Source organism: Macaca fascicularis, chromosome 18 (assembly GCF_037993035.2).
Source record: "Macaca fascicularis isolate 582-1 chromosome 18, T2T-MFA8v1.1".
Taxonomy (NCBI): domain Eukaryota; kingdom Metazoa; phylum Chordata; class Mammalia; order Primates; family Cercopithecidae; genus Macaca; species Macaca fascicularis.
Genome location: NC_088392.1, coordinates 11,649,019 through 11,675,507, shown reverse-complemented (window position 1 = coordinate 11,675,507; position 26,489 = coordinate 11,649,019). Strand labels below are relative to the sequence as shown.

At 37.5% G+C, this 26,489-nt stretch overlaps 1 protein-coding gene and 1 pseudogene across 6 annotated transcripts in view; one reads left to right on the top strand and one right to left on the bottom strand.

Moving 5' to 3' along the window:
- Positions 1 to 26,489, top strand: part of CCDC102B (coiled-coil domain containing 102B) — a 298,146-nt gene that overhangs the window by 189,258 nt on the left and 82,399 nt on the right. The window lies entirely within an intron of this gene.
- Positions 13,992 to 15,797, bottom strand: LOC102121209 (aminoacylase-1 pseudogene; annotated as a pseudogene).

Sequence of the window (26,489 nt, the reverse complement as noted above, 5' to 3'; positions counted from 1 at the left end):
GGCAACATTCTGTACTGGACTTGGGAGGTGGGTCCGCAGGGCTGTTCACTTTGTAACAGTTTATGAAGCAGTATAGCTAGTATTTGTGCCCTCCATCCTAAGTTATATCTTAAATAATTTAGAACTTTAGAATATGTTCAACACGCTATTCAGTAGTAGTGAATGCATTTTCAAATAGTCAAACAGGTTAGTATATTTCTGAAGAAAACATCACTGCAATATGTATTGACTTAAGAGTATTCTTTTCCTTCAGTCTAGTAATTCTGGAAAAATACAAACTCCAAGACAAAATAGAAACTCTCTAGTTCATTTAACAGCATGAAACAAAAGCTTAACACAATTAGAAAAAAAAGAATAAAACAAGTCAGCCAAGCTGGCGCCTCTAGCTCAACGTTATGGGGAACTAAAGAACCCCTAAAGTAGTGTAAAATGAAGAAAATAATATTTATTAGACTTCTTTATTGGTAGAAGGTTGTATATGATTGCATGCAGACAAAATAAAAATAGGATAAAATGTAATTTCCTTTGGCAAAGGAATAGTTAATGGCTCAGCTACGAAATGGGCTATCATGCGATCTTTAAAAGAGACATTCGCAAAGACTTCTTCACTTTCATGGAGACGTAATTATATTAAGTATAAAAATAGTGGGTGAAATGGATTGTGGTGGCCACTGCAGTTTGGCAGTTTCAACCTCCATTCTCCTCTCCTCCCTTGATGTTTTCCTTTACAATAGGGGCTAAAGAGTCTAAAAAGTCATTTTCTGAGCTCCCTTGCAGCATGAGGTCAGGATGCTGGTTAGGTTCTACCAATTCCCAGTACTCTCCTGAGACTGGGAAGGCAGAAGTGACTCAGAAGATACCATCCTGGTTTTTGTTTTCTTTTGTTTGCTATTGGAGTAAGCACATCAACCTGTTGGTCCAGAAGCAGCTGTGGCTAAGGAGGTATTTCATTCCAGAATGTGGTCACCAGACTTCAGAGTGTCCAGGGCCGTTGAAACAGTAGCCACTTTTCCCAGGTCCTGGTTCTCTCTTCCCAGTTGTATCTAAACTGCTTCATATTCCTGGTTTGATGCAGGGAGTAGAACGCTTGTAAGTGAGTTCTGCAGTGACTGGGACCATTCTTAGTGGTCCAAGATAGAACCCTCTCCTCCAGAATCATATTAAATCTCCCTTTTTTTTCTTAAAATACCTAAAGTTTCCTTTATTGAATACCAAATGATACTGTGATTTAGATAGGTTCATTCATTTATACATATTTACTTAGGGCCTGATATGTCCTGTCACTATTCTAGGTCTTGGTGAAAAAAAAAAAAAATTCTACATACAGAGCAACCTCTTTGCTCTGGAGCAGTTTATATTATAGGACAGGTAGTCAATCAAGAAAAAATAAATGATACCTAACTGTATACCACCTAAGAAAGATTTTTGTTTGTTTGTTTTATTTTGCAAAAGTAAATAAAACAGAAGCAGCCTTGAGGGCACAGGTGGCGTACGGTGCAGTATAAATAGGGTGGTCAGATGAGGTCTCATCAAGGAGGTGATACCTGAGCAAAGATTGGTAGGAGGTCAGGTAACACCCCAAGAAGATTTATAGGGTGGAGGGAAGGGCTACCCAAGGCCCAAAAGGCCGAACAGTCCCAGAATGTTTGAGAAATGGCAGGGCAGGCTTTGTGGTTTAAGCAGCAGTGAGACAGGTATGGGAGAGGAGGTCAGAGTTGGCAATGAGTCCAGTTATTTGGGAACTTGTAGGACATCATATGGACGCTGGATTTTACTCTGAGATAAAGATGGGGAGTACGGTGAGTTGTGGGCAGAGGATTGATGTTTTAGGAGGAATGAGCTGCTGAGAGCAGACTGTAGATGAGCAACATAAGTCCCAATAAAGAGGCTATTGCACCAATTCAGGAAACAGCAATGGGCTGCAAGTCAAGAGGAAATGACAGCCGTGGAGGAAGAGTAGATATCATTGGATGGCTGAGTTTTATTTTCATATTTTTACTTTACATTGTTTTTCAAATTTTCTACAATATGCATGTTTTACTTAATAATAAAAATATTTTGTGAATTAAAATTTACAGATAGCAAAACGCAGAGTACAAAATGACTAAAGGAGATAAATATATTGAATACCAAATATAAAACACCCAGAGAGAGGGAAAGGAGAGGAAAGGGAGAAGAAGAGAGAGGGAGAGGGAAAAAGGAAACCCAATAAAGTGAGAATTGGGAATAAATCTCGTTTGCGAGGGAAGTTTTATTGGACTAATTTGTCCTCATGCTGGTTAAGAAGAGACATGAGGCGTAAGGGCAGGAAGATGGTGTGAAAGTCTTGATATTGTCAGATAACTATTGGCTTGGGGCTAGAATAGCTGAACTCAGTCATTAGGACTCCAGAAATATTTGGAATGATGATTTATCCTAAGCCATTGACTCTTGAAACAACAACAATAACAACAACAAACAAACAAACAAAAACCATCTGTTTAGTGCCTGTTTCTCTTTTAGGTGCCAGATATAGGGCAGTGAAAAAACATGCAAAGCCCTTGGCCTCATGAAACTTGGTGTTTCATTAGTCTATAGAGAAACTAAGACAGAAATTTCTGAAATTATATCATAATTTATTACTCCTGATAAAGAATGAGAACTTGAGAGTAAAGTTGTTGCTCTAGAGTCGGATCTAGAATTATTTAGAAAGACAAGTTGGGAGATTGGGAGAAGAACTTTTCAGACAGAAAGGAGACATTTTTGAGGATGAGACATGAAGCCAGGAAGCTAGAGATAATATGGTATGAGACATCAACCCTGTCTGTCAATGATTCAATTATAACCTTGTTCTGGAGAAAAATCTGTGCAGAATTATCTCTGATTAAAGCATATGACACTTAACTGCTGTAGTTCAATAGTTTCAAAAGTTTTGTCTTCATTCATTCCTAAAAGTGTAAGAAAACAATGAAGTATAATATATGGATGTTTTAATTTGAGTTGTATTGGAATTAGTATGTGAATGCATGTATGGATATGTGATAATTTTACACTATTTTTTCATAACCAATAACCATCCCCACCCCCAGCCCCACTCTACCCTTAAGTATCCTTCTACTTTCTATGTTTATGAATTCAATTAATTTGATTTTTAGATTCCACAAATAATATAATTTTAAAGATTATATGCACATACACATGTACGCACCTAAACATTTTAGTTGTGATATTTTCTTCCCCCACTCTATAACCAGGCACTCTGATTTCGATTGCATAGACCTTGTCAAAGACAAAAGATGCTGTCTAATTCTCTTCTCCAACCACGTATCAATGTAATTTTTAATTTTTAGTACATTGTATTTTTTAATAAAACTAGGTGCTTATATTTTAATTTTCTATATATAACCGAAAAATAATTTCAATTTTTTGTTGCAAAGCCAGTTTGCTTTCCTTATTGTATTTTACTCATTAGAATATGTATCTTTTTTTCCAGGCTATAATCCCCTTCTATACAAATTAAACAGTGTCTCATAGTAGCCAATAAAAATGTATTTGATAAATGACTAAGAATCTAGTAAAATATAGTAATATTTTAATAACATACTTATTAATCGTATAATGTATATCACATATATTTTTCTTACAAAATTGTGCATCACTATTCTGTGAGGAGAAAATTTTATATGTATTCATATATTTTCAAGTTAGCATCACAAACCACAAGGATTTGTACCATACATTAATATATAGGTTTTAAAATGAGTGCTTTAATGATCTAATTATTTGTGTTCATATTATTCAATTTCCATGTTCAGAAGCATACTTTGTATGATTGGAAGTATATATTAATTGGAGAGGAATCCTCAGGGGTGATTAAAGGTTTTTTTTTAGTATAATTTATATAATTTGGGTGAGTATATGAGCTCTGTCAGACATTAGTAAATTTCGGAAAGTTAACAAATTATTTTTTCACTCTCATAATCCCTATCTACATGCCAAAGTGAAATGGACATTTGGCAGTTGACCAGTTAATTTGATCAATGCAGATACCAAACAATATTATGTGGGAAAAAATATAACTTGGCAGCTTAAGTGAGGTCTTAATGGACCAAATGGTTTGATGCAACTGCAGGGAGGGTTTCCCTACCTTGTATAAGCTGACTCTATAAAACTCACAGAACATTTCACTGGTTGGCTATATGAAATCAAGCAAATGTTTTCAAATTTCAGTATTTTACCAGCCAGTGATAAAATTGATTAGATTCTTTTGTCCCTCAACTAGATATGAAATAATGCAGTAATAATCCCCTATGTTCATTCATGGCCTTTAATAATTTGAACTGGAAAGTTTGAAAAAAAAATTATTTATGGAGGTATCCGCTAAAATACTTATTACAATGTGTTTACTAGGAGATTGCATTTATTATTCATGAACAAACTCAGGAAACTTTTTCATTGTATTTTTTTGGCTTTTAAGATTAAATTTATCTCATATTTAAGAATAAAGTTAATTTAACGAAATGTTAGATAATTTGTCTTATCTGATTTTTAGATAGTATGAAGCTGGTCTCATGCAATTATTGACTAGAGAATGATCAGAGCTGCGTGTTTAAAGGAGTGAAAAATGATTCTGGAGAATAATACAAAAAATATCACAATAATAAAACCAATATAATATTTTTTCAAGAAAAAAAATCCAAAAGAAATTTAGAAGGAAATTGCCCTCCTGTATAAGAGAAATGCATTAGTTTCTCTGTGCAGGAAAATTAAGATTTTCTTTACTGTTATCTGTAGCAACCATTTTGAGTGCAGAAGTTAACACTCAACATAAGTACATCTTAATGTACATTATCTCATTTATTCTAGTAGAATGTGATCTTCCTATGACCAGAACTGTGTTACCTTTGCAACAAAGATGCTCAAAAATAAAATAAAATAAAGTTTAAAATATCCTTCCTATGAGCTACCACAGGCTGGTTCCAATACACCAATACACTGTCTTCTCACAACCCCTGCACTTTCAAAGTTCTGGAAATCTGGCATTTGCAGATGACTTATGTAAACAGCTAATATACAAATTCAACTACAGAAATGCAATAAATTGCAGAGTAAATCTGTAGAAAGGTGATGTTGATTTGCTGAAGGACAAACCATAAAGAGTTTCTTATCGGAATATGTAGTTCTGGCTCTTCTTCCCAAGGGTACTTTGAAACATGTGGGAACTATGCCTTTTCTTTTGATGATGCAAGCTTTCTAACTATGTCCTTCTCCCTAGAAACTATTTTTAACCTATGCCATTTCACATCATTGAATTCATTACTAGCTCTGGAGTAAAACTGGACCCATGTTGCACAACAGACGACCTTTAGAATTTAGGTACAGAGATAAATTTATTTTAGATCAACTGTCACTTATTATTCCAATTTTATTTTAATTATTTACCTAACTTTGGATTTAAATGCATTTGTTTTAGAAATACCAACACAGAGTGAAAGATGATACTTAAATATTCCACAATGAAGGACTTATGTGTCTTATGTATCATCATATTAAAATGTATCATATTTCCAGACATTGCATGAGAGTACTTTAATGTACTAGTTAACGTTGACCTATAGAATAGTTTTCATAATTTCATTATCTAATAGATTTTGATTTCTGGATATAAAGGCCATCTAGAGAATTACATTTTAATTAGAGCTCTAAGTAGGTATCTAAGTCCCATGTTTTGGAGATAATCTGAGTTTGTACATAATATATACTATTTCTCAGATGAGGTTAAAAACCTGAGTTAGCTTTGTGGTTCTATAGCTAAGTTTCACTTCAATGGAAAAATAAAAGCCTGAGAAGTCTACACAATTTGTATACCTGTAATCTCACATCTTGTTCGCAAAGCAAATGCTCTGTCAAAAATGATGGTGCATTTTGCTATTCCATGGAAGAATGAAGTTTCAAAGGATAATATTTAATACAAAATATACAATATTCTTAGGAGCGTGTGATTTCAGTGTAATAGAAGGAAACTCTTTCAATATTTGTATATAAATTCATATTTTCAGTTTGATATATTTTTGAAGTGCCATCCACAGGTTTAGTATACGTTGTTGATACTGAGAGATATGAAAATGAGTAAGAGAAAATCACTACTCATAAAACATACACTCTATATTTGTCAGTGTCCATCTAGTAAATAGAAATACTCTAGATCTATGAACAGAGTTTTTTTTGTTTTTTTGTTTTTTTGAGACGGAGTCTCGCTCTGTCGCTCAGGCTGGAGTGCGGAGGCGCGATCTCAGCTCACTGCAAGCTCCGCCTCCCGGGTTCCCGCCATTCTCCTGCCTCAGCCTCCCGAGTAGCTGGGACTACAGGCGCCGCCACCACGCCCGGATAGTTTTTTGTATTTTTTAGTAGAGACGGGGTTTCACCGTGTTGGCCAGGATGGTCTCTATCTCTTGACCTCGTGATCCGCCCGTCTCTGCCTCCTAAAATGCTGGAATTACTGGCGTGAGCCAGCACCCATTCAGAGTATTTAATAGATGCAGTTGAAGAGCTGAGAAGCTATGTAAACTGCTACTGGGTAACACATAGATTAGTAATGGTAGGAAAGAGCTAAAAGGGTGAAGAGAAACTACAGTGTGAACCAGGGTTGCCAGACCCTGTAGCAGGAGCTGTGTGGCAAAAACAAACTACTGTTGGTGCTTCCCTACTCAGATGAAAGAGCTACCAGAAAGGACTTTGAGCCACAGTGGACAGGCAACAGCAGTAAGAGATGCATCTCTAGACATCAGAGGAGAAATGCTCTGGGTTCCCTCCAGTTCCGCCCACCAGTCTTCTGCCAGCATCTTCCATTGACTGAATCTACCAGGAAGTTACTAGCAAGAGGCCCTGGGAAATAGATTTCTCTGCAATGAAACAGAGTGGAGAAGGGGAAAGAATAGATCTGAGAGCAAATAAGCAGGTGGCCCATCAGCACAGGAATTAAGATGGAATTCTAATCACTAGTGTGGTGGAGCATGGCAAAGGCCATGAGAAAAGTATAAAATATTACTCAAGTGATAAGTGAAAAACTAAAATAGTAGATGGCATGTGATGTGTTTCATGTTTAACGTGAACATATTATTTATCTCCAAAACCAAGAAAGTTTTAAAAAACTGGTACCAATCCTACTGACACTATTCCCCAAAATCAAGAAGGATGGGCTCCTTTCTACTTTATTCTATGGTGGCAGCATCAGCCTGATACCAAAATCTGGTAGAGATACCATGTAAAAGAAAACTTCAGGTCAAAACCCCTGGTGAACATCGACATGAAAATCATTAGCGAAACTGAATCCAGCAGCACGTCAAAAAGTTAATACAAAATGATTAAGTAGACTTTATTCCTGGGATGCAAATCTGGTTCAACACATGCAAATCAGTAAATGTGATTTACCACATAAAAAGAATTAAGAGCAAACACCATACGATCATCTCAATTGATGCAGGAAAAGCTTTTGATAGAATCCAACATCCCTTCATGATAAAAACCCTCAACAGAATAGGTTGAAGGAGCATACTTCAAAGTAATAAGATCCGTCTATGAAAAAACCACTGCCAACACCATACTGAATGGACAAAAGCTGAAACCATTCCCCTTGAGAACTGAAACAAGATGCCTTGTTTCATGCCCCATCCAAACAGGAAAAGAAATAAAATTATCTATCTTCACTGATGATATGATTCTATATCCAGAAAACCCTAAAGATACCACCAAAAGACTCCCAGAACTGAAAAAAAAAAAAAAAAAAAGTTTCAGGATACAAAATCAACATACGAAAGTCAGTGGCATTTCTATACACATTCAAGCTGACAGCCAAATCAAGAGCACAATCCTGTTTACAGTAGCCCCATCCCAAAACTGAAATATTTATGAAGACATGAAGGAGGGGAAAGATCTCTATGAGGGGAAGTACAAAACACTGCAGAAAGAAATCAGAAATGATACAAATGAATGGAAAAACATCCCATGCTCATGGATTGGAAGAATCAATATCATTAAAATGACCATACTGCACAAAGCAATTTACAGTTTCACAGTTATTTATGTCAAACTATCAATGTCATTTTCCACAGAATTGGAAAAGTCTATTCTGAAATTCCTATAGAACCAAGAAAGAGCCTAAAGAGCCAAGGCAACCCTAAGTGAAAAGAACAAAGCTGAAGGCAGCACACTAGTAGACTTCAAACTATACTATAAGGCTACAGTAACCAAAGCAGCATGGTACTGGTTAGAAAGCAGATACATTGACCAACGGAGAAGGTTGTATAATCCATAAATAAAGCTATACACCTACACCATCTGATCTTAAACAGAGCTGACTGAAACAAGCAGTGGGGAAAAGACTCCCTATTCAATAAATGGTGCTTGGATAACTGGCTAGCCATATGAAAAGAATGAAATTGGACCCCTATACAAAAGTTCACCCAAAATTTATTAAACATTTAAACGTAAGACCCCAAACTATGAAATTCCTAGAAAGAAACCTAGGAAACACCTTTCTCAGCATCCACCTTGTCAGGATTTTTAAGTCCCCAAAAGCAAATGCAACAAAAACAAAAATTGACAGTGGGACCTAATTAAACTAAAGATCTTCTGCACAGCAACAGAAACTACCAACAGAGTAAATAGACCATCTACAGAATGGGAGAAAATACAAACTATGAATCTGACAAAGTTCTAACATACAGAATTTACAAAGAACTTAATAAGTAAAAAATAATAATAATAATTCCATCAAAAAGTGGGCAAAATACATGAACAGACACTTCTGAAAAGAAAGCAAATGGCCAACAAACATGAAAAAATGTTCCTAATCACTAATCATCAGAGAAATGCAAATCAAAACCACAATGAGATATCATCAAACCAGTCAGAATGGCTATTACTAAAAAGTCAAATAATAACCTGCTGTTGAGGCTGCAGAAAAAAGGGAGTGCTTATAAACTGTTGGCAGGAATGTAAATTACTTCAGCCACTGTGGAAAGTAGTTTGGAGACTCCTCAAAGAACTTAGAAGCAAAACTACCATTCCACACAGTAATCCCATTAATGGGTATATAGCTGAGAGAATATAAACGATTCTATGGTAAAGACACAGGCATGCATATGTTCATTGCAGCATTATTCACAAGAGCAAAGACATAGAATCAACCAAGGTGCCCATCAACAGTGGATTAGAAAAAAATGTGGTACATATACATCATGAAATACTATGCAGCCACAAAAAATGTTTTGTGTAGCAACATTGATGTAGCTGGAGGCAATCACCCTAAGCAAAGTAACACAGGAATGGACAGCCAAATATTGCATGATATCACTTATAAGTGAGAGATAAACATTGGGCACATCTGGACACAAAGATTGGAACAATAGACACTGTAGACTACTAGAGTGGGGAGGGTGGGAGGTATGGGTTGAACAAGGACCTGTTGAGTACTATTCTCACTACCTCAGTGGTGGTATCCAGACCCCAAACTTCAGCATTATGCAATATTTCCATGTAACAAAACTACACATGTACCCACTGAATCTAAAATAAGTGTCGAAATTACAAAAAAAAATAAAAAGAATAAAAGAATTACTCTGTGTCAACAGGAATAAACTCGGAAATATGATACCTGAAAAAAGATAGTACTGGAATCGATATGGTTGAAAGTAAAAACTTCGGCCGGGCGTGGTGGCACATGCCTGTAATCCCAGCACTTTGGGAGGGCGAGGCGGACGGATCACGAGGTCAGGAGATCGAGACTATCCTGGCTAACACGGTGAAACCCTGTCTCTACTAAAAATACAAAAATTAGCCGGGCGTGGTGTTGGGCACCCATAGTCCCAGCTACTTGTGAGGCTGAGACAGGAGAATGGCATGAACCCAGGAGGCTGAGCTTGCAGTGAGCCTAGATTGCACCACTGCACTCCAGCCTGGGTGATAGAGCCAGACTCCATCTCTAAAAAACAAAACAAAAAAAGAAAGTAAAAACTTCATGATTATGTCATTCAAATATATTTTGAGGTTAAATGCCACAACTCACTACTCACTAACATATTTCAGCATTATTGATGTGCAGGAATCATTGTACCATTATATTGTGTAGAGTATGGAGATAGTTTGGGAAAGATTGAAATCAGGTTGGTTTGGACTTGAGTGGCAAGTGTTAGGATGTTTTTGGTGAATATTTATCAAATATAACTAACGTCACAACGTAGGTGTGTATTGCATGGACAACTTTTATGCTATGAGGACCTTTGTTAATTCTTCATCGAGTTATGTCCTCAAACCTTGCATTTTGATTCATTTATTTCTCCTTGGTCAGGCTGTTTTTGCTGTTACCTCCTCTCATATCTGTTCCTAACTCTATATACTGTGCCTCCTAATTATTCTGTTTTACTGTTTAGCACTATTTAGTTATTGGAAATCCATATTCCATCCTATTTTGTTACTCTGCAAGTATTCTCTCACAATTCACTAATGAATGCCTATGTGTCAGATACAACCTAAATATTTCAGTTTTTATTCTTCTCTACATTTTGGGGTCATTTAACATATTGGCTCCCTTTGAAAGACGGGCACCATTCGACAAAAAATATATTGGATTTCTTGCTTTCTTATAATACTGTGAAAATGAGGATTAACATACCAAGTAAAATAAAAATTACCTAAATTCTAAAACTCATAGGAATAAAACTGTCTACCTCTTGGAATGTTTAGTACATTGAACATGTTGCAAATGGGAAGAGAAGCTGTGATATCTTTTTCATACTGCTACCTTGAACAAGTTCTTTTTCTTTCATTCATGATTAAAACCTAGGAATAGCATAGAACTTCAACATTATTGGATGTTAACAATGGTCCAGTATGCCAATGGTTAGGACATCCCATCCCATCAATTATCAGATTCCATCCCTCTTCAGCCTCAGACAGGGGTCCTGCAGGGAGGAAGGGCTGTGTGCATCTGCACTTGTTCCCACACCAGGCAACCACATTGTCTCTCTTGCCTGTGAGATTGCCGCACTCATACGTTTTCAGAGCTGGAAGAGAGGAAAGCAGAAGAATGAGTCTTGTGGACTGGTGCTGTTGTTTCAGTTGTGGGTGCTCTACTGGTCATTAGAGGTACAGGCACTGTCTCTCTCTCCCATTTGTTTGTCTCTTCAGTTGTCTCTTCAGATTAGCCACTGACTGCTCCTGTATCAGCTCCAATCCCTCCCACAGTCCCTTCCATATAAAATTCTTCTGTTGATAGCACTTCATCCATCCAGCTGGTCCTTTTGAGTGGAGTTCATTATTTTGTTGTTGTAGTTTTTAATGATGCATGTCCAGCTCCTCTCTATAGAGACCTACTCATGGATCATCCCACACACACTCATAACATTCGTGTTCCAAAAAATTCTGAAATTACAGGCAATTATCAGTGAAGCATCATCTCTTTGCTCCATAGGAACAGGTTACTTTTCCTTTTTCCAGTGTCACTGAGGCACCACGCTGTCCCCCAAACTCCTGGTGGCACGTGTTAATATCTTCAGGAAGTTCTCTGCAGCCCCTTAGATTTGACTACATGTGGAGGCCAGTAACCCTACCCTATTTTCAGGGGAAGCAGGGAGGAGTCAAACAACAGGCCTTTCCAGCATCTCCTTGTGAATCTTCCCATTATTCATCTTGGAGATGGGAGCACTAAAGAGATACAGGATCCAGCCTTTAATTTTCTCTGGTCATCACTTTATCTGTTTATGGTGACTTCTTGTTTAGGGAGGTGAGAAGACCAAGAATCCATTCTTTTTGGTCTTAGAGCCTAGGTAAAGCTGGACAAAATGGAAAGCCTTATTTTTTGTTTATCTTGGGTATCTTGTATATCACGTTCTTGTGTGTGTGTGTATATATACAAGGTATATGTAAATAATCAGAATCATTATAAACATACAATTTGTGCATTTTGCCCTTTTATTCCCCATTATATACCCTCAATGTTTTTGTTATCAAAATTTCCACAGATGTTAAAGCTTTATAATTTTTCACTTTAAGAATTATAATTTATTCAGTTAGACCCCAATCATATAGATTATTTCCTATATTTTTTATTAGAAGTAATGTTGAATAATTATGAACATAAATCTTTTATATATATATTGGTACTTAGAACAGTTTTCTAGTTATGAAACAGGGAAAATTTAAGACCTGTTAATATACTCTGGTAAATTATCTTCTCTCTGAAAAAGTCACGACAATTCACATGAAATGTGTGAGAATGTCTTTTCTTGCCATTCCTCTATCAATATTTGTATTATATATTCATTTTCTGGGTTACTGTATTCCATCTCTGTTACTTTTCCTTTGTATTTCTTAATCTTGGAATCTGAGTTACTTCCTATTAATTTTTATGAACGTTAACATGGTTTTACTTTTATTTGTCTTTCTGACCACTTCCCTGTTGTCACCTATATTGGCCCTTCCACTTTTTTTCCCCCCTTAAATAAATACAAGTCGGAATTGTTTGGACTTTGGGTCTGTAAAACTCAATATACATGTCCATTTATTTTCTTTATTTCTATAGAATTATGAACAAAACCAACAGCTTTGTCTATCAGGAGAGTTTACTCTATACAGAAACACTTTCATATACAAGGGGTTGCCTGGGGAACTTGTAAAAGGCTGATTTATCAAATAAAATTAAGCATTTTCAACAGCAACAAAAAGTATTTTCCCCGAACATTTGTAACGTGTGCAATTACAGGGCACTAAGTGTGGGTAGAGAGAATGCTGGAGACTTTAGTTATAAAGCACTAGTTGGCTAAGTGTTCATGGCTTGAAGAAAAACTGTGTGGGAGTAATGCATTTCCCACTGAGCATGAGTCACTTATCTCACTTTCTCTACCCCATGGGGGCTTGTAAAATAGAAAAAGAACTTGTGATTCCACCTAAAATTTTGGTGACTAACCATTAATGCTTTAACTTAATAATTGCAAGCTCTCTAGAGATGCAAAATGCTGCATGAATGCTAAATTATACTTGCTATACTTGTGATTTAGCTATAGGATTAATAATCATATTTGCAATTCTTTAGAAGTCTTTAAATATCACACTGAGTCAGGATATATTATATAGTAGATGAAAATGTATTTCCTACTGTTATAGAACTTTATTATTTATAGATTTAATTGATGATTAATATATGCTATTATCAGAAAACAAGTCTAAACTCACATTATTTAGCCTATATCGTAAGAACTAACTTATATATGCACATGACATATATGAGATACCCTCAGGATAACATAAATAGAATGACATACATAAATATGATGTAAAAATAAATATGATCTGGCTTATTAGGCTCGGTAATTTTTTCCTTCAATGTTTCCAGGTTCACTTAAACATTTATCTAGTGACCTTATTTTTGCCAGTTATTGTATCTTTATTTTTTTATCCTTTTTCTTTTCCCTTTCATTTGGTTCTCTGACTCAAAGGAAATAACTGACAATCACTGCATAGGGACATTTAAGTAATCTAAACAATTGCTTGGCAAGGGAATTTGGACCTTTCATTTGGACTCCATTATGTAGAATAAGGATCTGAGTACTTTGATTATGCTCATTCATTGTTTCATCCATACAGGTGATGAGTGTTTATCAGCCACCATCTTTATGCCAATTGGAATAGGAAATGCGTTGACATCGAGTTCAGGGTGGGTAAGGTGAGAGTCATCTCTTAGATGATCTCAGTAGCCTCTGGCTGAACCCCACATGGCCATTGCTGCCTCCTCCATTTCTGTTCACTTGGACTTAGTGTTTCTTCACCTTTGCTGCAGTGATCGAATCACTCGGAAGATTTTTAATGAACAATGATCCAAGTGTCACCTTCCACATCAGTAGAGCAGAATATCTGGAGAGGGAGCCTATTCGGATATTTTGAACCTGGGTTGTAACTAGAACTACCTTCTTTAGTTCCCCCTGCCCAAACACAAACTTCGTTATTTGGAAGGGGGAAGAAGAAGTCCTTGGCACTAGTTGGAATGGAAGCTCCAGGGGCAGGGATTGGGGAGTTCTGGGGCTCCACTCTCTCCAGGCAGGGTAGGCATGCTGGCCCGGGCAGGCAGCAGGTGTGAATATATGCCAGCCCAGGAGGAAGGCAGCCTCATGTAGCCACTCGTCATGGTCATGCAGTAGCACAGGTGTGTGGCTCATGAGTGAGAAGCCTAGAGCCAGGATCCCTACCGCTGTCAGTGGCAGCCAGGGTGAGGTTCATGTCCTTGCAGACCTGGCTAAAAGCTGCCCATCTGAGTCATTAGTAGGTGTCACTCAGGGCTGCGTCCGCTTCTGAGCAAACTCAAATGTGACCCCCTCTCCAGCTGTCTGGCACCAGCCTGCAGCTGCTGCTCAAAAGCTTTCAGGCCCACATCCGGTGCCACAACAAAGTCTAAGCTGGCACTTATAGTGGCAGTTGCCCATGTTGTAAGCCATGCCACCCTCTAGCTTACTCAGGTTCACGGAGGTCATGGCCCTCCCTTCCCCCTTTAGATGGGAGTTTGACTGCAGCCTCCGCCTTTTGGGATCCAGCTCATAGCCTTGTACAGTTTTCCTGCAGCTGCGCCCTCGATGAAGCAGAGCCCTGGCCTGGCCTCCTCCAAGTGCTGGTGACCCGCATCCAAGGGACGCTGCTAACTATCAAACACAGTGAAGGCATTAGTTGGCTCATGACAGATTGTCACATATTCTTTAGATGGTTTTTAAGAAGGACACATACAGTTATAGCAAAATGCCTGCCTTCTATTTCTTCCCTCTTTTCCTATAATGAAGATGCACAGTGGTGAATGTTCTTTCTGTGTATAGTTTTGATCTTTTACTACATATTAGTGTACTCAAAACAATATTTCATTTATGTAAAATTTAAATGACCAATTTTATCCTATATAATTCTGCAGTTTGCTTTTTACACTAAAAATATTTTACAGATGTATGTATATTGATAAATGAAAGTCTAATTAATCTTAAATGTTATAGGAACCACTGTAGGTTTATTTATCAATTACCCATTGATGGATGTCCATATATACTCAGTTACAAATTATGCCATATAAAAATCATTGTAAAGAATGTAGTAAATTTCTCCAGGTTCTATTTCAAGTAAATAGAACTGCTGTGTAAGAACCACTTCAGATTTGATGGGTAGCACTAGTTTGTTCTCCCAATTGTTTGCACCAACTTACCTTCCCATAGCGTACACCTACACTGTGCTTGGTATCTGTTTAAATGAAACTTTATAGATATTTTATATGTATATAAATATAAAGACCTATTTATGACTTCTAGTTGAACTCATTTATTTTGAATCTATATTTTACTTAATGTATTTAAATCAGCCTCTAGCCACTGGTATGGCTGAATCCTACACAATGTATGTGTAGGACATTCATTTGTAATTTTTAATTGTTTTATTTAACTCATATAAATTTCCAAAGAATCTTAAAACTTTTTTCTTTTAATTTGAATTCTACTTTAATTGCTTTGGTGACTACAAAAGTTATCAATAATTTCTTGAATTTGTTGAAATGGAAATTTGTTGGAAATTGTTGAGGCTTCTTTTGTGAAGTATACAGTGAAGTTTGTAAATATTCATTGTATATTTGTAAATATTCATTGCATGTTGGTATAGTCATTGCATGGTCTCTTGAAAAGGGAGTATGTTCCCTTTTCATTAGTTTTGTCAGGGTTGGGGGTATAGGGACACACACTCATACCCATTGAAATTGTTAGGCTTTGGGTCCTAATCTCACCTTGAATTGTAATCCCCATGATCCCTATAATCCTCCCCTCTCCCCAAACCCTCCTCCCACCCCAACCCCATGTAAAGGAGAGACCAGGTGAAGGTAATTAAATCATGGGCGTGTTTTCGCCTCTGTGGTTCTCATGATAATGAGAGAGCTCTCACAGGCTCTGATAGTTTTATAAGGGGCTCTCCTCTTCCCCCTTCTTCCTTCCTGCTGCCTTGTGAAGAAAGTGCTTTGCATCCCCTTCATCTTCTGACGTGATTGTAAGTTTCCTGAGGCCTCCCAAGCCATGCTGAACTGTGAGCCAATTACAACTCTTTCCTTTGTAAATTACTCAGTCTCCGGCAGTTCTTTATAGCAGTGTGAAAACACACTGATACATAAATTGCTACTGCAGTCAGTGGAGTGCTGCTATAAAGATACCTGAAAATATGGAAGCAATGTTGGAACTGGGTAACAAGCAGAAGTTGGAACAGTTTGGAGGGCTTAGAAGAAGACAGGAAAATGTGGGAAAGTTTAGAACTCCCTAGAGACTTGTTGAATGGTTTTGACCAAAATGCTAATACCTTTATGGACAATGAAGCTCAGGCTGAGGTGGTCTCAGATGGAGATGAGGAACTTGTTGGGAACTGGAATAAAGATGACTTTTGCTATGCTTTAACAAGGGGACTGGCAGCATTTTGCCCCTGCCCTAAAGATCTCTGGAACTTTGAACTTGAGAGAGATCATCTGAAGTTGGAACTTATGTTTAAAAGGGAAGCAGAGCGTAAAAATTTGGGAAATTTGCAGCCTTACAATGCTATAGAAAAGAAAACCCATTTTCTGCAGAGAAATTCAAGCCTGCCACAGAAATTTCGTAAGTAACAAGAGGCAAATGTTAATTGCCAAAACAATGGGGAAAATGTCTCCAAGGCACGTCAGAGAACTTCAAAGCAGCCCCTCCCATCACAGGTCGACCTAGGAGGAAAAAACATGTCCTGGGACAAGCCCAGAGGCTTGATGCTTTGGGCAGTCTTGGGATTTGGTGCCCAGCATCCCAGCTGTAGCTAAAAGGGGCCAACATACAGCTCAGGCCATTGCTTGAGAGGGTACAAGCCCCAAGGCTCATCAGCTTCCACATGGTGTTTGGCCTGTAGGTGCACAGAAGTCAAGAATTGAGGTTTGGGAACCTTCAACTAAATTTCAGAGGATGTATGGAAATGCCTGGATGTCCAGGCAGAAGTTTGCTGCAGGGATGAAGTCCTCATGTAGAACATCTGCCAGGGCAGTGCAGAAGAAAAATGTGGGGCAAGAGGCCCCACACAGAGTCCCCACTGGGGCACTCCCTAGTGGAGCTGTGAGAAGAGGGCCACCATCCTCCAGACCCCAGAATGGTAGATCCACTGACAGCTTGAACTATGTGCTTGGAAAAGTCATAGGCACTCAATGCCAGCCTATGAAAGCAGCCACAGTGGGGCTGGTACCCTGCAAAGCCACAGGGGTTGGAGCTGCCCAAGATTGTGGGAGCTCACTCCTTGCATCCATGTGACCTGGATGTGAGACATGGAGTCAAAGTTGATTATTTAGGAGCTTTAAGATTTGTGATGGTTAATATCAAGTGTCAACTTGATTAGATTGAAACATGCAAAGTATTGTTACTGCATGTGTCTGTAAGGGTGTTGCCAAAGGAGATTAACATTTGAGTCAGTGGACTGGGAGAGGTAGACCCACCCACAATCGGGGTGGGCATCGTCTGATCATCTAAGAGAGCAGCTAGAATAAAAGCAGGCAGAGGAACATGGAAGGACCTGACTGGCTGAGTCTTCTGGCCTCCATCTTTCTCCCATGCTGGATGCTTCCTGCCCTAAAAATCTTTTGGACTCTTAGACCTACACCAGTGGTTTCCCAGGGACTCTTGGGCCTTTGGCCACAGACTGAAGGCTGCACTTTCTACTTCTTTACCTTTGAGGTTTTGGGACTTGGACTGGTTTCCTGGTTTTTCATTTGGCAGAAGGCCTATTGGGGGACTTTACCTTGTGATCATGTGAGTCAATACTCCTTAATAAACTCTGCTTCATATTTTCATCTATCGTATTAGTTCTGTACCTTTGGAGAAGCCTGACTAATGCAAGATTTAATAACTGCACCACTGGATTTTGGACTTGCATGGGGCCTGTCACCCTTTGTTTTTTGCCCATTTCTTCCATTTGGAACAGGTATATTTACCCAATACCTTTACCCCCATTGTATCTAGGAAGTTACTAAATTGCTTTTGATTTTACAGGCTCATAGGCAGAAAGGACTTGCTTTATTTCAGATGAGACTTTGGACTTGAACTTTTGGGTTAATGCTGGAATTACTTAAGAATTTGGGGGAAGGTTGGGAAGGCATGATTGGTTTTGAAATTTGAAAAAAATGTGAGATTTGGGAGGGGCCAGGGGAAGAATGATATGGGTAGGCTTTGTGTCCCCACCCAAATCTCATCTTGAATTGTAATCTCCATAGTCCCCATGTGTCAAAGGAGAGAGGAGATGGAGCTAATTGAATTATGGGGGTGGTTTCCCTCATCCTGTTCTTGTGATAGTGAGTTGTCACAAGATCTGTTGGTTTTATAAGTGGCTCCTCCCCCTTCCTTCATCACTTCCACTTCCTGCTACCATGTGAAGAAGGTGCCTTGCTTCCCCTCTGCCTTCCACCATGATTGTAAGGTTCCTTAGACCTCCCCATCCATGCTGAATTGTGAGTCAACTAAACCTCTTTTCTTCATAAATTATCCAGTCTTGGGAAGTTCTTTATAGAAGTGTGAAAATGGACTAAAACACCCACACATACATTTTATAGTAGATACATTTTTTTCATTCAAATTTTCTATATACTTACAATTCTAATTTGGTTGTTTGGCAGAGAATTGACAAGTACATATTGTATCTATTTCCTCATCTTACTTGGATGACTCTACATAGGTAAAGTGAATTTCCCAGCCACCCTTTATTTACTGGTAACCATGTGCCTGAGTTCTGGCAACGAAAGGAGTATCAGTGAAAGTATTGACTGCAATTGACTTTAGGGCTGGCCTTTATGGAGTTATAAAATATACATGTAAAATGTACACATGTCAAGTAGACAGCTTGATATGGAATTCCAGATTTCAGTGTATGTCTGTTAATCCTTCTATCTCATTACGATTTTTTTCAGAACATTTTTCTGCATTTCATGTTATTTAATTTTGATCTTTTATATATTTATTTATTCCTCAATAATATCTATTTCATTCATCCATTGTCTTTTTAATTTCTAGAACTTTATGTAGCTTTTTAGAAAGTTCTACTTTTTACCCCAAATCTGTCCTTTATGTTCTCACAGTTTCCTATTAATTATAATTTATAATTTGTTTATCATTTAATAATATGTGGTTTTTTTGCATTTTCACATTGCTGTAGCTTAAGCTCTTTGAATCCTAATTTTTCTACTGTGTTTGTTTACTCCTTCTCACATTGAATCATTACTTCTTAGGGTTTGAAATTTTGTTTTTGAGCTAGCTTTTCTGTCAGATTGATTTTTCTGTGGGCTTCTGTATTCTGAGCTGTTGAGTCATTTGGGGCTTATTTCTACTTTGTATTCCCAGGGTTTCATTTGGCTATGAGGGTGATTTTCCATCTTGGTGATTACTCCAGCTCCTAACCTCCATATCAGTGTTTGCCATAGTATGAGGTTTGATTTTTTTTAATTTAATGAGAGTATTTTGTTTTATACTCTGATATGGATAGAAACAAGCTTGCATATGCAAGCCTGGAGCTAAATTCTCAATCTAACTATATGCATATATCTATATTACATACATAATTACATATAGACACACATATATACACATATATAGACACACATATGTGTCTATATATATACATACATCTACACACACACACACACACACACAAACATATATATATAGTATTAGGGTTCTCTAGAGTGACAGGAGATTAATAGGATAGATGTGTATGAAAGGGAGTATTGACTCACACCATTACAAGGTGAAGTCCCACAATAGGCCGTCTGCAAGCTGAGGAGCAAGGAAGCCAGTCTGAGTCCCAAAACCCCCAAAGTAGGGAAGCCAACAGTTCAGTCTTCAGTCTGTGGCCAAAGGGCCCTAGAGCCCCTGGCAAACCACTGGTGTAGGTCCAGGAGTCCAAAAGCTTTCAAAGGCAGGAAGCATTCAGCATGGGAGAAAGATGGAGGCCAGAAGACTCAGCCAGTCTAGTCTTTCCATGCTCCTCTGCCTGCTTTAATCCTGCTTTAATCCTGGCAGCTGATTAGATGGTGCTCACCCAGATTGAGGGTGGGTCTGCATCACCCAATTCACTGACTCAAATGTTAATCTCCTTTGGTGGCATCCTCACAGACACACCCAGGAACAACGCTTTGCATCCTTCAATCCAGTCAAGTTGACACTCAATATTAATCATCACATAATCATCACATATATATAGAGAGAGTAATTATCATAAAATAATGAACATTATTGAGAATTTGAGTTAGTGATGTGGTTGGCTATCCTGAAGCCATTAGTGCCTTTGACATGAGAAGTTTTCCTGGAGTCATGTGAAGGAGCAATAATGGAAAGAGAAAAAAACATTGGAGATGGATAAGTGGATAAAGAAACTATAGAAAGCTATTTTAGAAAGTTTTGCTTTGAGGGGAAAAAGAGATCTAGTCTATAGGTTGAGTGGGGCATGTAATCAAAATAAGTTTCTCTTTTTGTTTTAAGATGTAAGCCTGGCACATTGGCTCATGCCTGTAATCCCAGCACTTTGGGAGGTTGAGGTGGATGGATCACTTGAGGCCAGGAGTTCGAGACCAACCTGGCCAAAACAGTGAAACCCAGTCTCTACTGAAAATGGTAAAAGAAAAAAAAATAGCCCAGTACGGTGGTGCATGCCTGTAATCCCAGCTACTCAAGAGGCTGAGTTATGAGAGTCCCTTGAACCTGGGAAAAAGAGGTTGCTATGAGCCGAGATTGTGCCACTGCACTCCAGTGTGAGTGACAGAGCAAACCTCTGTTTGTTGTTGTAGTTGTTAAAAAAAAAAAAAAGCAGCAAAGTTCTGGGGTTTTATGACCAATGAATATCTAAGACTTCCCAAGTCACTCTTCTCTGTCTTATGTTGCCTTCAAATATGCCTCTATTCTACTTACCCTTAGATTCTCCTAACTCTGTTTATCTTATTTCCAGCTGTCTGCATCTAATACTTGGTCTAGAGAATAGAAACAGTGACTATTTTGTTCATTTTGTTCACATGTATCACTAGAATCAAACAGTGTATTTATCAATATGACATAAACTCACATCTGTTTTTGAATGACTATAGCAGGTAGACTTGCTTGAGAGTGGAGAAAAGGCATTCATTTCTTTCCTATTGATATAGTACAAGCTCTCTGGGAATTGTAGAAAAGAAATGTATCAAAGGAAACTCCATGTAATGAACAAAGAACTTTCACATAAGGAATGTCTATTACCTATGTTTCTTTCTGAGTCCCTCCAAGGGCTATGTGCAGCCAATGATCAGAGTATAAGAGGATAGTTTATTCTTATGGTAATAACAACAATATTAATTAGCTATGTATAAAACAACAAATGTATGTATAAAAAGCATTATGAACATGGTATTATGTGTTAGTTACTTTATCAGATATTTTTTTTAAATGCATTTACCATGCCCAATGGCCTTTTGAGATGGGCGTTATTATTTTCTACAATAAATATAGTAAAAATGAATCTTCATAATCATGGATGTCTTGATTTCTTCTGGGGTGAAATGCAGTGTGTATTATAAAACTAGATCTGCATTTGTTCTAACCTAGAATAGCCTATTTATTCTTAAAAAGTATTCCATTAGTGATATGACTATGTACATATATACACATGTATAGACACACACATATATACACATACATATATATAAATGCCTTAGTCCCAGAGATAAATATTACACACACACACATACAGAGTATGACTCACGGCTCTTGAGCAAACTAGTCAGAGACATTATCAGTATAGTCTTCCCATTTGTCCTCTCATTTCCATTTGCAATTGTTATAACAGAGTAAAGTCCTGTTTTACAGATAACATGTTAAAGGATTATATAAGTTATTAGAATTTTAACAAAGAATGACCCTCAGAGATACTTACTTTTGACCCTATTTTTATAGTCAGGGAACCTGCAGCATCAAATTTGGAAATTCGAATTTTACATTTGTAAAAAACTAGTTTATTTGTAAGCAAAGTACATAAGATTTTTATATATGAAAATAGAATTGCTATACCTCTATTTTGATTTTTTTCAGACTGTGGGATCTTAATGTCTGGTGAAATATTGGTGATATATTTAGATATGGTGATACAGTATTTTATTTGTATTTTAGCTAATCCTTTCCACTACATGTAAGTGTTCTACTAATAAGTTCATGGCCATGTGAGGCAAGCCAATGCACACACACACTCCACGTGCACTGCAGTTCAGGCCCCTCTCAATACATCATGCTCTTTCTTACTTTTGGTCTTGGCATGTGCTACTATTTCTGCCTGGAGATACTTCCTCTCAATCATTCCTTTTATCACAACTTTTACTCATATTTCAAATTTCAGATCCAATGTTCCTTTCTCTAGGAAATATTGTCATCATTTCCCATGCTGTTAGCTGCTTTGTGTACCTCTTCTGTAACTTATCTCTAACACAATCCTTTCCAAGTAGAGTACCTACTGATTTGTTACTGTTGTTGTTGTTTGCTATTGTTTTTTCCTGCAAACTAGATTACAGGTTGATTTTCTTGTAGGACTTCCTTAGTTCAGCTAAAGATGGGCTCCTTGTCACATGACCATGAAAAATTAGACCCACAGACAATTTAAAGGGTGAGAAAAATGGGTTTTATTGGACAAAAAGGAAAAAAAAAAAAAAAGAATCAGGGACTCTCTGCAAAGCCAGAATCCTGCTAGTGTGCTTCCCACATCACAGATTAAATACCAGGTTTACCCAGGTAGAGAAAGGATCAGGCTCCTCCCCACTGCAAACAGTGTGAACTACTGTGGCTCCACCCCAGGGTACAGGCTGGAGGGAGTTTCTTTGGGGACCCCTTCCCACCTGGCCGTCTCAATTTCATATCTCTGTCCTTGGTGCTTATCATTGTTACATTGCTGATTACCAATAAATATTAGTTGGATGAATGAATGGATGAAATGAGGAAAGGAAGGAAAGAAGAGAAGAAAGGAGAAATGATATCTCAGATAATAGACATTCTCAGTTGATTACTATTCATCTCCTTTTCCAGTTTCCCTGTCGTGATACAAGTCTAATTTTTCATATATTTTCCCTCTCTTAATGGCCCCTTGCACTTCATTATTAAAGGCTCCATTCTTAGGCCCAAGACCTAATTATTAGAGTAATTTATTTAGTAGGTATGTTTTCCTGATCACAGATGGGTTTAAACATTAACATATGACACAACTTTAGCCATTTAGACATAAAGTGAAGTCCTGGAGAACTAGTGAATTTTTTTCACACTTAGTGAAACTATTAAAACAACAACACTGAGAACACTGCACCAGCTTGAACAAGCTGGATTGTGCTATAGCAACAATAGACCTGAAAATCAAGATGGCTTCAAAAAAAAAAACAGTTATTTCTTGCCCACCCACATGTCTTCCAGTGCCACAAAGTGACAGAGGGATGCAAGTGTACATTTTGATACAATTGTAGAGGCAGAAAAGAGGGCATGGTGAATGGTACTCTTCAGCTGCCTGGAGACCACAAACATCCCTTCTCCTGTATTTCCTTGGCCAAAGATATTCACATGGCCATGCCTGATTTCAGCAGCAGGGGCTGTATAATCATACTCTCAGGATGAGTGCCAAATGTTTGTGAAAAATAATGCAGGCAACCACCGTTCTCAACATTGAAATATGAACCCAGTCCTTAGCAGGGTTACTGAACTGCCAAATTAACAACCATGAAGCCACTGTAACCTTAGATTTATCATGTAAGACAAAAACATTTCTTGAATTTTGCCTGTCTTTTTCCTGTTAATCACAGATGAAAATATCGTAACTGAATCAACTTTATTGTAATTCTTCGCTAGTTCTCTATTACTGTCATTACCTCTTTAAGTGAGATGAAAGTGTTTTGGTTGTTTGTTTGTTTGTTTGTTTTCAGAAACGATGTATACTTCACTCTCTCGATCAATGTTTTCCTTTACTTTCCATGCCTTCTCCAAACATTTAAGTAAAAATTAGATTCAAACTCTCTACCGGGATTTTAAGATCTTTACCCTGTCTGCCCACAACCAAATCATCTGATGCTCTTCCCCCTTCTCCTCAATACATAATGCTTAAAAATCTGTTAGAAGGGTCCTCCCACCTACCTGCAATACCCTTCTCCCTCAAATAAGTCAACTCCATGTCATCTTGTCATCCAATGCTATCTTCCAGTCTTTCACTTTGTAACGGAAGTCTGTCCATAAAAAAATGTGTAAGGAAGAATATACTCCCCCAGACATCTGTCTCTAAATATTTTTTTTTCCCACAAAGATAGTGTTTTAGGTCTATCAAATTAACTCCGGAACATGATAAAAATAAATAGCAGTTGTCAAATAACAAGAAACAAATAATATTATGGTCTCATAATTTAAAAGAATAAATTAGTATTTTTTCAAATAAAAAGAAAAATTATCTTGTTTAAACCGTGTCTTTTATGTATGTATCATTTAAATGATCATAACTTTTTCATTCTTATGTGCAATGTTTTTCTCTTTATCATGTTTTCCCATGTATAGTATCAGGAGATTGTCTTATCAACAAACGGACACAAATCTCATTAGGAGAAACAACTTTTATCTTTGCTGCTTCTCCTCAACTCTCTGTGCAGCAAAATTTGGCAGTTACTTTGTGATTATAAAATAGCAGGCAAAGGACAAAGAGCACATATGACCTGAGGATGGCAGAGAAGAAAGGTGAAAGGATCCCCATCCCTGATTGCATTTGTTGAGATGCTTGGTCTACTCTGGACCTGATACCTATGCTTATGATTGCATCTGATCAAAATGAACACATAAAACAGTCCCTTCTAGGCAGTCAATCTCTTGCTATACTTAATTCTCGTATCATGAAGCGATGTACATATAGATCACTTAACGGTACAATTTTGTGAAGTTGCTTTTAGATGCGCTTTTACAGATGGGGAAAGTAGAACTTAGAAATAAGATAAAATTTGTTGATTTTTTTTTCTATATTTTCTCAATACTTGAATGTAATTGGGAACGTTTACATAACTGACTAGATAAAACATTAGTGGATGCTCAACAAATATTTTTGATCATTTGCCTACTTATCTGTGGCATTGAATAAATATAAAGACATACCCCAAAATTTGATTTTGAATTTTTTAGGCTTCTAATTACTCTACTCACTTTACACATATTCAAGCATTGTTACATATAGAGATCCAAAACTAACTCTAATTTACAGAGTACGATATTGTGGATTCACACAGTTTTATACATTACTTCTCAGTAAAGTTTCCATCATCTATTTTCCATCCATGGACTGACTTTTGCCAGGAAATTTCATTCTGCAGGGCAGATATTCTAAAGTGACAGCCAGGGACACCAGATGCTGAAGCCTGTTACCTGGGAAGCAGATCCTGGAGATACCAACATGCAGGAAGTGTACTAGGTAGTACATTAGCTGTGGGGAGAACCAAGCAGCCCAGGTCAGAGGGAGAAGTAGGACTGGGAGGGCTGTGATTATGGGACCTCAGCTGATCCTTGGGGTACTTCCGAAGCTGGGATGGACCTTTGGACCTGTCCCAAGTTGGGGTAGCAACAGTCCTTTATACTTCTAAAATGATCACTGCCCCAGGAAGTAGGTGTGGACTTGGTAAGGAGTCTCTTTGCAGCCAAGAGGAAAGAGCTGTCGGTGAAGAGCTGTTGTGAGACCGTTTTTCCAGCAGCTAGTGAAATACGTCCTTCCATACAGAACTGGTATCTCAGAGGCACAGGACAGAAACTTCCTGTCACTTGATTTTTCCTGCTTCTCTTCTACCCCTCATTAATTATTCTCTATCTTAAAAAATCATGAGCATTTTTTGGTAATTGTCACAATTGACAAATATCCTTATTTGATGGTTTTTAAATCTATTCTAAGCTTTACAAGGTTAGAGATCGTATCTAACTTGTTCACTTTTATACGTAAAATGCATAGCACAGTCATTGGCACATGGTAGACATTTAGTGAATGCTTGTGGAATGAATGATATTATATCAACACTATAGACAATACTAAATCACACTATATTTAACACATAAGATGTTAAGTGGACCCACTAAATATGCCAATTAAGATGAATAAAATGCTCTTATTTTAAAGCTATCATCTGTCACCATGTATCATAAATGTTTATGAATAACATTGAATTTATTCTTGTTGAAGATACATGTTCCTTTGGTTTCTGTATTTTCTGAGGTAGGAATTTGGTATAGTGAGAATTATCTTAAAAACAGGTAGGTAGTACAAAAATTATAATGTGTTTAACTTGAGTGGTATTGTGACTTCTTTAATGTATTTAAGTAGATGCATTTGATTGTTATAACAATCCAATGTATCTGGGTCAACTTTTGAGAAGAGAAAATCTGCCCTTGTTGATAGCATTATTACTTGTGGTGAGTGTATAACAAGGCTTCAACGGACCATGAGCA